Source organism: Wasmannia auropunctata, unplaced genomic scaffold (genome assembly GCF_000956235.1).
Source record: "Wasmannia auropunctata unplaced genomic scaffold, wasmannia.A_1.0 LD335990.1, whole genome shotgun sequence".
In the NCBI taxonomy this organism is placed as follows: Eukaryota; Metazoa; Arthropoda; class Insecta; order Hymenoptera; family Formicidae; genus Wasmannia; species Wasmannia auropunctata.
The window spans coordinates 60,240-70,306 of record NW_012026900.1 but is presented as its reverse complement, the minus strand read 5'-3'; the positions used below and the strand labels follow the sequence as shown (position 1 = coordinate 70,306).

The 10,067-nt window shown below is 39.8% G+C and overlaps 1 pseudogene; it reads left to right on the top strand.

Moving 5' to 3' along the window:
- Positions 1-1,051: 1,051 nt before the first annotated feature.
- LOC105453954 lies at positions 1,052-2,543 on the top strand (annotated as a pseudogene).
- Positions 2,544-10,067: the final 7,524 nt, after the last annotated feature.

Below are 10,067 nucleotides of genomic sequence, written 5' to 3'. Positions count from 1 at the left end.
TCATTGATTATAAGAGATACGTGTGTTTAGTCCACTTCTGGTCTCAAATCGGTGAACGCTCGTAGAAGAAGCACTCGAATTCGAATGGCTCTTGGCATGCGCTTGGTAACGTCCAATAAACAACGGGGTTCTCTAGTGCTCTTCGCTTAGCAAACATAACGCTGGACACGTGCTAACCTAAAATCATGATACTGTAAGCTTCGCTTTTGTTACACAGTCGACCCCTAGACGAAACTATCGTGCCTCAAGTAGATATGCCAACATTAGAGAATGAAGTTTAAAAAGAATAGTGTCTGAATTTAACGAAAAGCCGATTTCAAAAATTAAGATGAAGAATTAACACTACTGTTGCGCGTCAATTCGATAAATTAAGAGAAATTGTAATCTCCATTTGATAAGGACATCTGAAAAAAAATTAATGTTCTATTTCTTTGAATTATTTCAGTTAGAAATAATTTAAAATAATATAAAAAATTCAGTTTAACATTGTTGTTAAAAAAAACTTTAAAATTAAGTCAAAATATATAACTATTACAATTTTTCTTAAATTTATTTAAGAGTCAAGTTATTTAATAAATATAAAAAGCATAAATTGAATTCAATATCTTTTGTAGTAGGAGAGTAAAGCGATGCGCGTGGTCAAGAACGCGCGTTTCGTTAAAATTCGATTTCTCGTTTCCGGCTTCCGGATTGCGTTCGACGGCCTGCCGGAGGCGGCCGTAGAGAAAGCCTCGGGGCTGTTGCGGGCCCAAAAATAACCAATAAGTGCCCAATAAAAGCGGACCGTTAAACGACCGGAGTTACGCTCTCGCGAGTAAAGGAGCTACCGGTTAATTACAGGTCTAACCCTACACCGTAGCCCCGAAGAGGCTTAATAGATCCGTCTTTCGGCGCGCTCGCGCCTCCGCTGCAATCTCCGCTGCCGCGCGCGCGCACGTGCAATTTTCGACGACGATTAAACGCGAGCGCACGAATTACAAAGCTGCATGCGCGCGCGGCCGCCGAATGTGTAATTAAGGGGTTACACCACAGTAGAAATTTCAAAAAATCGATTTTTTTTTATTGGCTTAAAAAATCCTTTGAACCCTCTAGAATAAGAGACAAACGGTTTTATATCTGCCAGAAATCGTTTTCATTGAAATTTCGAGCTCTTTCTCGACCCCTCCCGACTGTTCCGAAACGACTACCTGCGGTAAATACGACACCTGCTTGTCGGGTACAGCATTATGTCCATACCATTCGATTTCTAACTTCTCTAATACACTAACAGTTGTCGTTAGAAACATTTTCAAGCATTTTAAACACAAAGTACGTTAGTACAGCGTCCTTTGATGTTGAGAGAAGACGTAAATTTTGCGTGGAAGTAATTCGAAATCGCGATTTTCTTTTGCAGTGCTAATTTTTCACACGTTATTTGTAGCCTTGACATTTATGTGAGTTACAATGAGTGAAAAGAAAGTGTATGCAAGCCATAAAGGCTCAAAAATATCGTATCAGACGCGGCGACGAAGCAACGTGACGAAACGACGACCGTCGAACAGATATGAAGCGGAGAAAGATTCGGCCGGTGTCAGCGCTTCATCATAAGCCGGCACTATCGAACGAAGTTTTTGAAGCCATCAGACCAATCTACGAGGATTTGAGCCGTGACGAGTTGCTGAATCGTTGCTTGGGAGGCTATACGCAGAACAGCAACGAAAGTTTTAATTCTATAGTCTGGCACTTGGCTCCTAAAAATTATTCAAGCGGAAAGAAAATATTACAAATGCAAGTGACATTGCTGTTTGTAATGATGGACTGATAAACGTTTTAAGAATAATGAAAGTGATGGACATGAACATTGGACCACAATCCTACAACTTTTGCTTAGAGACGGACGCTGCTCGAATACAACGCGCGGAGCGCTCTTTGATGGACGCAGCGAAAGAGGCTCGCTCCAGCATAAAAGCGTCCAGAAAAGAAAACGAGGAGGAGTTTAGCAACCTGGAAGGTCAGCTTTACGGTGCTAGAATAGCATATTAAAGGTAAAAAATTTTCAATGATTAAATTTTTTATTTTATCATGTTCGAAACACGAGTCAAAACTTTAAACGCGTTTTTCTCGAAACACGTTTTTTCAACGCGGCAAGCAGTATAACTCTTACAATTTTAAATATTTTCACTTGAATTTTTTACTGTACATTCAAAACAACATTTCGAAGTACAATACGTATGGAATTTTTGATACGTTGCTCTAAACATTTTTTATTGCCAAATAATGTCACTTTTTTTTGTCGAAAAATGAACGACTTTATTCAAATGCTCGCCAATCACTCAAAAATCAATATTTCTAAAATCCCATACGTATTGTACTAGATATACCATTGAAGATTATGAGGAATTTTTTTATTTGTTCTAGGTTCAAATTTCCAACGGCTACACTGCTTGCCGCGGACCCCTTTATTTTAAAGGAGCATCAGGAATATGGCTGCCATTCCGCCATTTTGTAATATTATTTTATGAAAAAATTTTTACAAGTACTTCAATATATGCTTATTAACTTCACGGAGTATTAATACTTTATTTCATTTCCTTTCATTAAAAAAAAAATGTCGAAAAAGTGCAATTTTTTGGGCCGTTACAGTGGTGTTACCCCTTAAGTAAAGGGCCCGTGTGTTACGTGGCGAAATACGATCCGGACCGCTTCTTTTTTTTCACACAGACGCGCCTGACGCTATCCCGAAAGAAGGTGCCGATAATCCGTTACGCAATAATAACGCAGTATTGTTACTGCATCGCACGATAGCGCGTGCAATTTCATTTCCCCGAGAATATTCGCAATCTACAACATATCTATCAATATTATATTAAATTTCATGACCATGAAATGTAGATAAATATCCGCAGGATCAATAAAGTATCAAAATATTTTCATTGACATGCTGAGAAGACTAAAGTCACACGCGAAAGGATGGTCCTCCCAATTTCTAGAATTTTTTTTGTTTCATTTTATTAATGAAAGAGATTTTATATGTATCTTATCCATCGAAATTAATAATCTGTTGTGAAACAGCTGACTTATACGCTATTTTCTCTCTCCGAGTTATTTCCCGAGTAGGTAATTCAATCTCACGGTTGTCCCGCGAATTACTTTAAATTTGGATAAGTTATCCCTGTTTCTCTGTCTCGGCCGTTAAACGCATTTTTTTTTTCGGTCACGCCGTAAATTAGGCAACGGCGCTCGCGCGCGATTATTTCCAGACGTTCGCCGCAATATTATACTACAAATCAATCGGGGAGTAAAGCCGCACGCGTACTCCACAAACCCCGAACGCCCGGCCGACCGCAAAACGCAAACACCGATATATCCGGTCGGCGAAAGTAATATATTGGCACCTAATAATGGCCGCAATCTATAATCTCTTTCAAGCCTCGTTCTTCATCAATTTCGACCGCCGACTCGGTGGAGCAACGGTCGACAGGTTGACTCCGGGTGGACGAGGAGGCGCGATTCCCAAACGGAGGCTCTTTCGGGAGTCGTGTGCTCGCAACGGGGGTCGTATCCCGCAGGGCCTTAACGCCGACACCTTCTGCCTCTGTCTCTCCTTCCCTTTCTACCATCCCTCTCCCGGATGGCTCTCTCTCTCTCTCTCTATCTCTCTCTCTCTCTCGCCCCTTTTCGCCTCTCCCCTGCCTCCCCTCCCCCGCTTCCCCCTTCTTAAACCGTATAACGGACGTTCCCGCTCGATAGAGCTGCCTTCGAATCGCGAGTATCTTCGTCGTCGTCCTGTGAAATCTCCATTCGCTCGCGACGTCTGCGACGGCACGTCGAAAAATTCCGATGAAAAATTTCACATCTTTCTTTCGTAACTTTTTACGGGAATAACGGATATCGCTGTTAAATTATACATTTAAATATAAATATAATCAGTCAAATATATGCTACATGCGATGACGTACAATAAAACATAATTGTTCGGTACCAACATTGCGTCATTATGTAAAATAACATCAAAATTATGCGGCCTTTATTATCAGATCTAAAACTCTTCAAAGCGCGCAAATTATAATGCGGCTTCTACTATTAATATCAGCCGAATAATTAATGTAAATGTTATGATATTTAATGTAAACGTTATTCAATGCTTCACTAATACCACAATATATCAATTTTATTAGGTATAAATATTCATAAGTGACTATTTTTCGAACGTTTTAAATGCAATTCCCGTACATGTAATTTTTATTTCCGCACAAAATCCAATTCTAAAATCAAAATTCTCGATTCCAATTTTGCGGATTCCCATTTTCCAAGTAGACGCGTAAGAAAAATCGAGCAAAATAATCGCAGAGATCCAAATTGTATACCGAATATACGGAGACGGAAGAGCGAAATATTCAAATGATATCGCGATAAATTTTGAGCGAGCAGGGGCGTTTACATTCACACACGCGTGCCCGCTACCACTGCAGCGCGCGATGATATATATCCGCCGCAATTAATTAAAAACTAGCAAGCTATATTATTCTCGCGAGGACGTTTTTGGTGAAAACGTAAGCTGATCGAATATTGGAACTGGCCCGGCAGCGGTAACGCGAGCGCGCGCGGAACGCACGAAAAAGCTATCTGAGCGCGGCGTTAATGAATTGATTAAAACACAAAATGAATCACGGCCCGGTGAAACCCGCCACTAAAAACTCATTAAGCTAAAGATTCCGCCGATGATTTATCGTGGATTATCGTATCCACTACCTGCACCGTAGACACAGCATTAAGCCGCGCGCGATATAAATTTGCGGGCCGGATGATACCACGGTTGGAAAAACAATTGCAACAATTGAGAGGTCGAACGAATTGCTATTCGACTGCGCGTGATAAAATCATTCTTCTCGAATGTCCGTGGACAATTTTCTTTTAATAATTGTATCTGATATCGCTAACAGTGTTAATCAGGATACGCTTCATGTGAAAAATTAATTTTTTATGATAAAAACAAGCAATAAATATTTTATTAATACTTTCTATTAAATATTATGGCCAACAAAGCGCGCAACTGGTAGTAAAATATTTATCGATTGCTACACTTCCGGCAGACAAAAACATTAATGTATATAAAAGATTAAAATTTAAATAACTATTATCAATATATCAATAAATTTTTTAAAAATTGATTAGAATTTTGTCTCTATGATTTACGCAATTTCGAAAGGTGGATATACGTTTTATGCAATATTTATAACTTCTTTTGTCAGCTGACAATAAATATACTCTTCACATTCGATAATTATTGCTGGCCAGAACGGTTATATATTGCCACCAGTCGACATAACGTGATTTTTCATTGCTGTAAATGAAGAAAAAATAGTTGTGCAGCAGCATCTTGCAGTGACGTATGGCCGTTTTATTGAGATACATCATGGTATCATCAAATATAGAATATACATTTCATTTTTCTTGTAATAACCATATATATATTTACTTTTGGTTAACCAAATTGTTTAATCATTTTATTTTATCGTATTAAATTTTATTTAGTCCAGTAACATGTAACGATATCACGTTATGCAATGATATCTCCGCAAGAGATCCCTTCCTGTCATCCATAAACGTAAATAATTAATTTATGAAGATTAATAAATTTTAATTCACCGTTTCTTGGAAGGCATTTAGGAGATATATACGTATTTTATGCCAAGGTATAGCAACAACAAAATGATACACATATATGTCCGGACTTGAGTAAAATAAGTTTATATAGATATTTTATATAGATATGCAAAACTACTTTATATTATACCCCCGTGCAGTTAATTAGAATCGGTGGTAGTCGGGACATGTGTTGGAATGCACGGATCGAGCTCCTATTAAATCCAGCCGGCCAATAAATCCTCGCCGTTTCTTCGCACGACCGAAACACGGGTGCGGCTCAGAAAAATCGCGGCTTATTTCGTTTTGCACGGGATGCAACCCCGTCTGCCGACGGGAGAAAGGAGACTGGTGACCTCTCCGCGCCAGGTATATCCGTTAAACGACTCGTTAATTGTATTTTTAGGGGGCTTCCTGCGAGAGGTCTCAGTTCCTAATTTACCGACTCGGCCGTTTGGTTTATAGGGGGGGCGGGGGGCCCGATGTGTACCCCGTTTATAGTATAACCGACACCACACCTCGTTAAATCAAAGGACCGGAATATGCTTATAGCTTATACGTTCACCGTAAGAATTATAACCGTAGAAGAGAGAGGAGCGTCTCTTCTCTCTGCGCGCCTCGATCGGGCCCGGGACCGCAGACGCTATTTCCATTTTCTCCGTAACGAGTCTGAGTCGGCATCGATTTTACGTATACCGTTCCTGCGTACGAGATTGCCTAGGCAGGAGAAATATAGACTCGGGTTACTCGCGATCGGAAGCGGCATAATCGCGAATATATAATCTCAGAGAAAGTACGATACAGTTTGCCGAGAACCAATTTGTACGTCGTTTCAACCCCGTTACTCTAGTCATCGTTCGGTAAATATCGAGCTAACGCAAAATTGCGCATGAAGAACTTCGAGAATCTCGACGTATATATTTTCTCTCGCAATTAATAAAGTAGTTAATTTTCTTTAGTTGAAATGGGAAGCCTCGAGTGGTATTTCGCCTAGGGCCCAAGTGGGCCAAAAGTGAGTCCCAACTTTATCAGGTCACCCTGTACAGAAGTTCGCGAGCCGGCAGGACGACCGGACGCGAGGCAGCCCGAAGAAAAAGAAGAGAGCGACGAGAGGGACGATGGGGGTGACGGGTGCAACAGGAGGGGGAGGGGGAGGGCGTCAGCCATATGGACTTATCCAGCAACGTAGCCCGAAAATAATAAATCTCTGAGCGTGCTGCGGGATTATTAAAAGAGTCCCTAGCTCGTTCCCCTTCGGGAGTGGAGAGAGCGTGGTGAAAGAGAAACAAAACGCATTAGCGTTTCTTAATGAAGCTGAGGGATACGAACGAGCCGAGGCAACGAACGAACTGTGCAAACGGCAACCACGGGACGGACGGACGGACGTACGAACGGATGGACGGACGGGACGGACGGACGGACGGATGGACGGACGGACGGACGGACAGTCCGACGTTCAGAACTAATTGGAGCCACGAGATATTAGGAGAGCCGAAGAAGGACAGAGCGGCGCTTTTGCGGAAGGAAGACGAAGAAGTGCAAGCGACGTGGCGAACGGCGAGAGAAAGGACCGGGGCTCAAGTAGTTAAGGGAGGAAGAGAAGGTGTCCGGGAGAATACTTAGATGGGTGTACACGGATCAACCCACCGATACCTACATTAACAGCTAGTTTGTCCACGTTATGAGTTTGTTTAACGATATTGCGTCGAGACGCCTGGCACGGCGTACAAACGGTTATATACGAAACGGTGTCGTCGGGTTAAATGATGAGCTTCGTCCGGATGAGCCGCGCGTGTTTATTTGCCCGGGTTTCGCATGTTAACGCACACTCTGTACGATAGAGTTGCGCATCGCCAACCGAATTCATCAGATCTCGCTCTGTAGACGCGAAGGTTCCAGTTCACTTCAAGTCAACCGCGGTTTGTAATTGCCTGTTTTCGAATTCCGAATGAACCAAAACCAAACGCGTAATCAGCTCGATTGCTTATTTTGAATTCAACGTCACAAAGGAGATGTTTGTTGAATGCTCGTCACAAATCTAAAAAAAAAGATTAGAAAACTAATCATCTAATTAATAATTCCTTATTATTGTATCTAGGATTACGTGTGACGATTAATTATATAGTTCAAACATAATGACTATAAACCTTAAGAGAATTAAGAAACGACGTGCTCAACTTAAAACGCGTTAACTGACAGTGATATACAACGTCCCATAAATTTCGGATTCATCGCCGTAATGTTTCACCATGAAAATTTTAAAGAGACGAAATATTAAAAAGTAAATAACATTCGTTGCGTTTTTCTCGTAATAATGAACGAAGGCCAAGAAGACAAAGATGCGACTATCATTATCATTACGAAGTGTGAGTTGACAACGAAAACGACCGCCCTGTCTGCTTGATACTCGGAAACGGTCTATGATGATATTTTAATACCCATTTTTACGCTCTCGCAAATTATAGTGATCTCGGGTTACGACAAAAGCTGAATTAGCATGCCTTTATGATAAAATCCGTGCCCTCGTATCATTATCGAATTATGCTGCGCCGAAGATCGTAATCGGACTAAAACGATTCGCCTAGGAGTAACCCTACGTTCTAACGGTACCTCCCCTTTTTCCCCGTTTTCGCAGAGCGAGAACGTATCGATGCAGATGGCTTCTACTTTCTATGCGAAGACTGCATCGAGAGAAGCAAACAAAGTAATAATAGTTAAATAAAAAAAAGTCAAATAAATCTCATATAAAATCATGAAATCGAAAAACATAAAAGAATATGATATATTTTATATTCCTTGTTTATTGAATTATATTCCGTATTTATTAATATAGGCAATGGTTTTACTTTCGTTTGTAAAATAAATAACATAATAATAAAGAAAGTTAGAGACATATTTAAGATGAATTTGCGTTAATTAGATTTTTGCGCATAAAAATTGCAATAAAATTAAAAAATCTAAACAACATACTAAAAATAAAACACTTTCAAGACTGATAAATATGATGAATTTGATAATATTATGTGCAAAACGCGCGAAAACAGGCAGAAATTAAAGATTCCCACGACACGGCAACAGTCATTCTATTTGAAACGACACTGAAAAGATTGTGAATAGTTGAATACGCGGTCAGGAGGTCCACGATGTTCGTCACTTGAAAACGTATATTCCTTCAATTTTCTAGTCGAGTAAGCGCTGTCTGAAGGACCCTTGTGCGTCTGGCAAAGCGTGCACTATCCTGTTACGCGATCTCTCCCAGCCCGCAATCAAAATTCAAATCACACTTTTACAGCCGAACATAAAATCAATATTCGCCCTTTGGACGCGCCCCTAAATTCCGTCGAAAACAAATCAATGTTCTTTTGACAGTTAAAGTCGACGTCTCGATATAGTGATTCGAAAAAAAATCTCACGTCGATGATGATTCTTTTATTTCGATTTTACTTCGTGGTATACCAAGTATATTTTCTAAACTAAATTCAAATCAGATTCAAAATAATTATCATATTAGCTTTCAAACAAAACAGTTAATTCAAAAATGTTATTATTATCAAAACGTGAGATGCAGCAATATCTTACATAGATATTTTCATATGTATATTGTATTGCTAAAGAAATTATCAGAATAATAGGTAATTTTTTTTAATATAAAAGTTGTCCTAAATAAAAAAATATTAACAAACTAATTCTTAGAAAATAAAATTAAGTAAACGTAGAAAAATAAATTTTCTATTTTAAATGGTTTACATTCAATTTTGTGAATAATCAATTCGTATAAATATTGAAAATACGTATAGGCGTCGATGTAATTCACGCTATATCTTTTTTTTTGTGCATGCAATACAATTACCCACATTTCTCTCGCATATTGAAAAATTTCATACGATATCGTAATAACCGTGAAACAGGGATCATTGTACATGCTGGCATGTACCTGTTGGCAGAAAAAAAAAATAGATCGCCTGATGGTTGCGGAGTCCAAAGTGTAGCAAAAGGAAAAGAAGTTGCTTAGGCATCCGGAATAGTGCCCTTATAAATGGTTTTTCTATATTGCCTCGTGTCTGGCTCACGTTGGACATGGACATGGGTTACCGGTTCATTTAAATAAGTTAAGGGTCTCGCTTAGTGCCTTAGCGGGTCCATTACAGCTGGGCAAAAGCGGCTAATTACCTGCCTGACGTGAGTTATAAACCCCTCTTCGGCCATCGCTCCCTCCTTTGAATATTTTTAACCGGTATCCCGATTTTTACAATGAAAACGTCGTGCGTCTGCGTTCCGAGCGTTGCGAGTCGACGGGTGCATCCATCGCGCGCGTGCAAAATATATCATGCGCTTTCAAAAAAAGTGTTCAACTGCAGATCGCGGTTTGACTTTTGTGGCTTTATATTGTATTACATTATACCATATTATATTATATGGTTTAATAATCAAATTTATTTCAT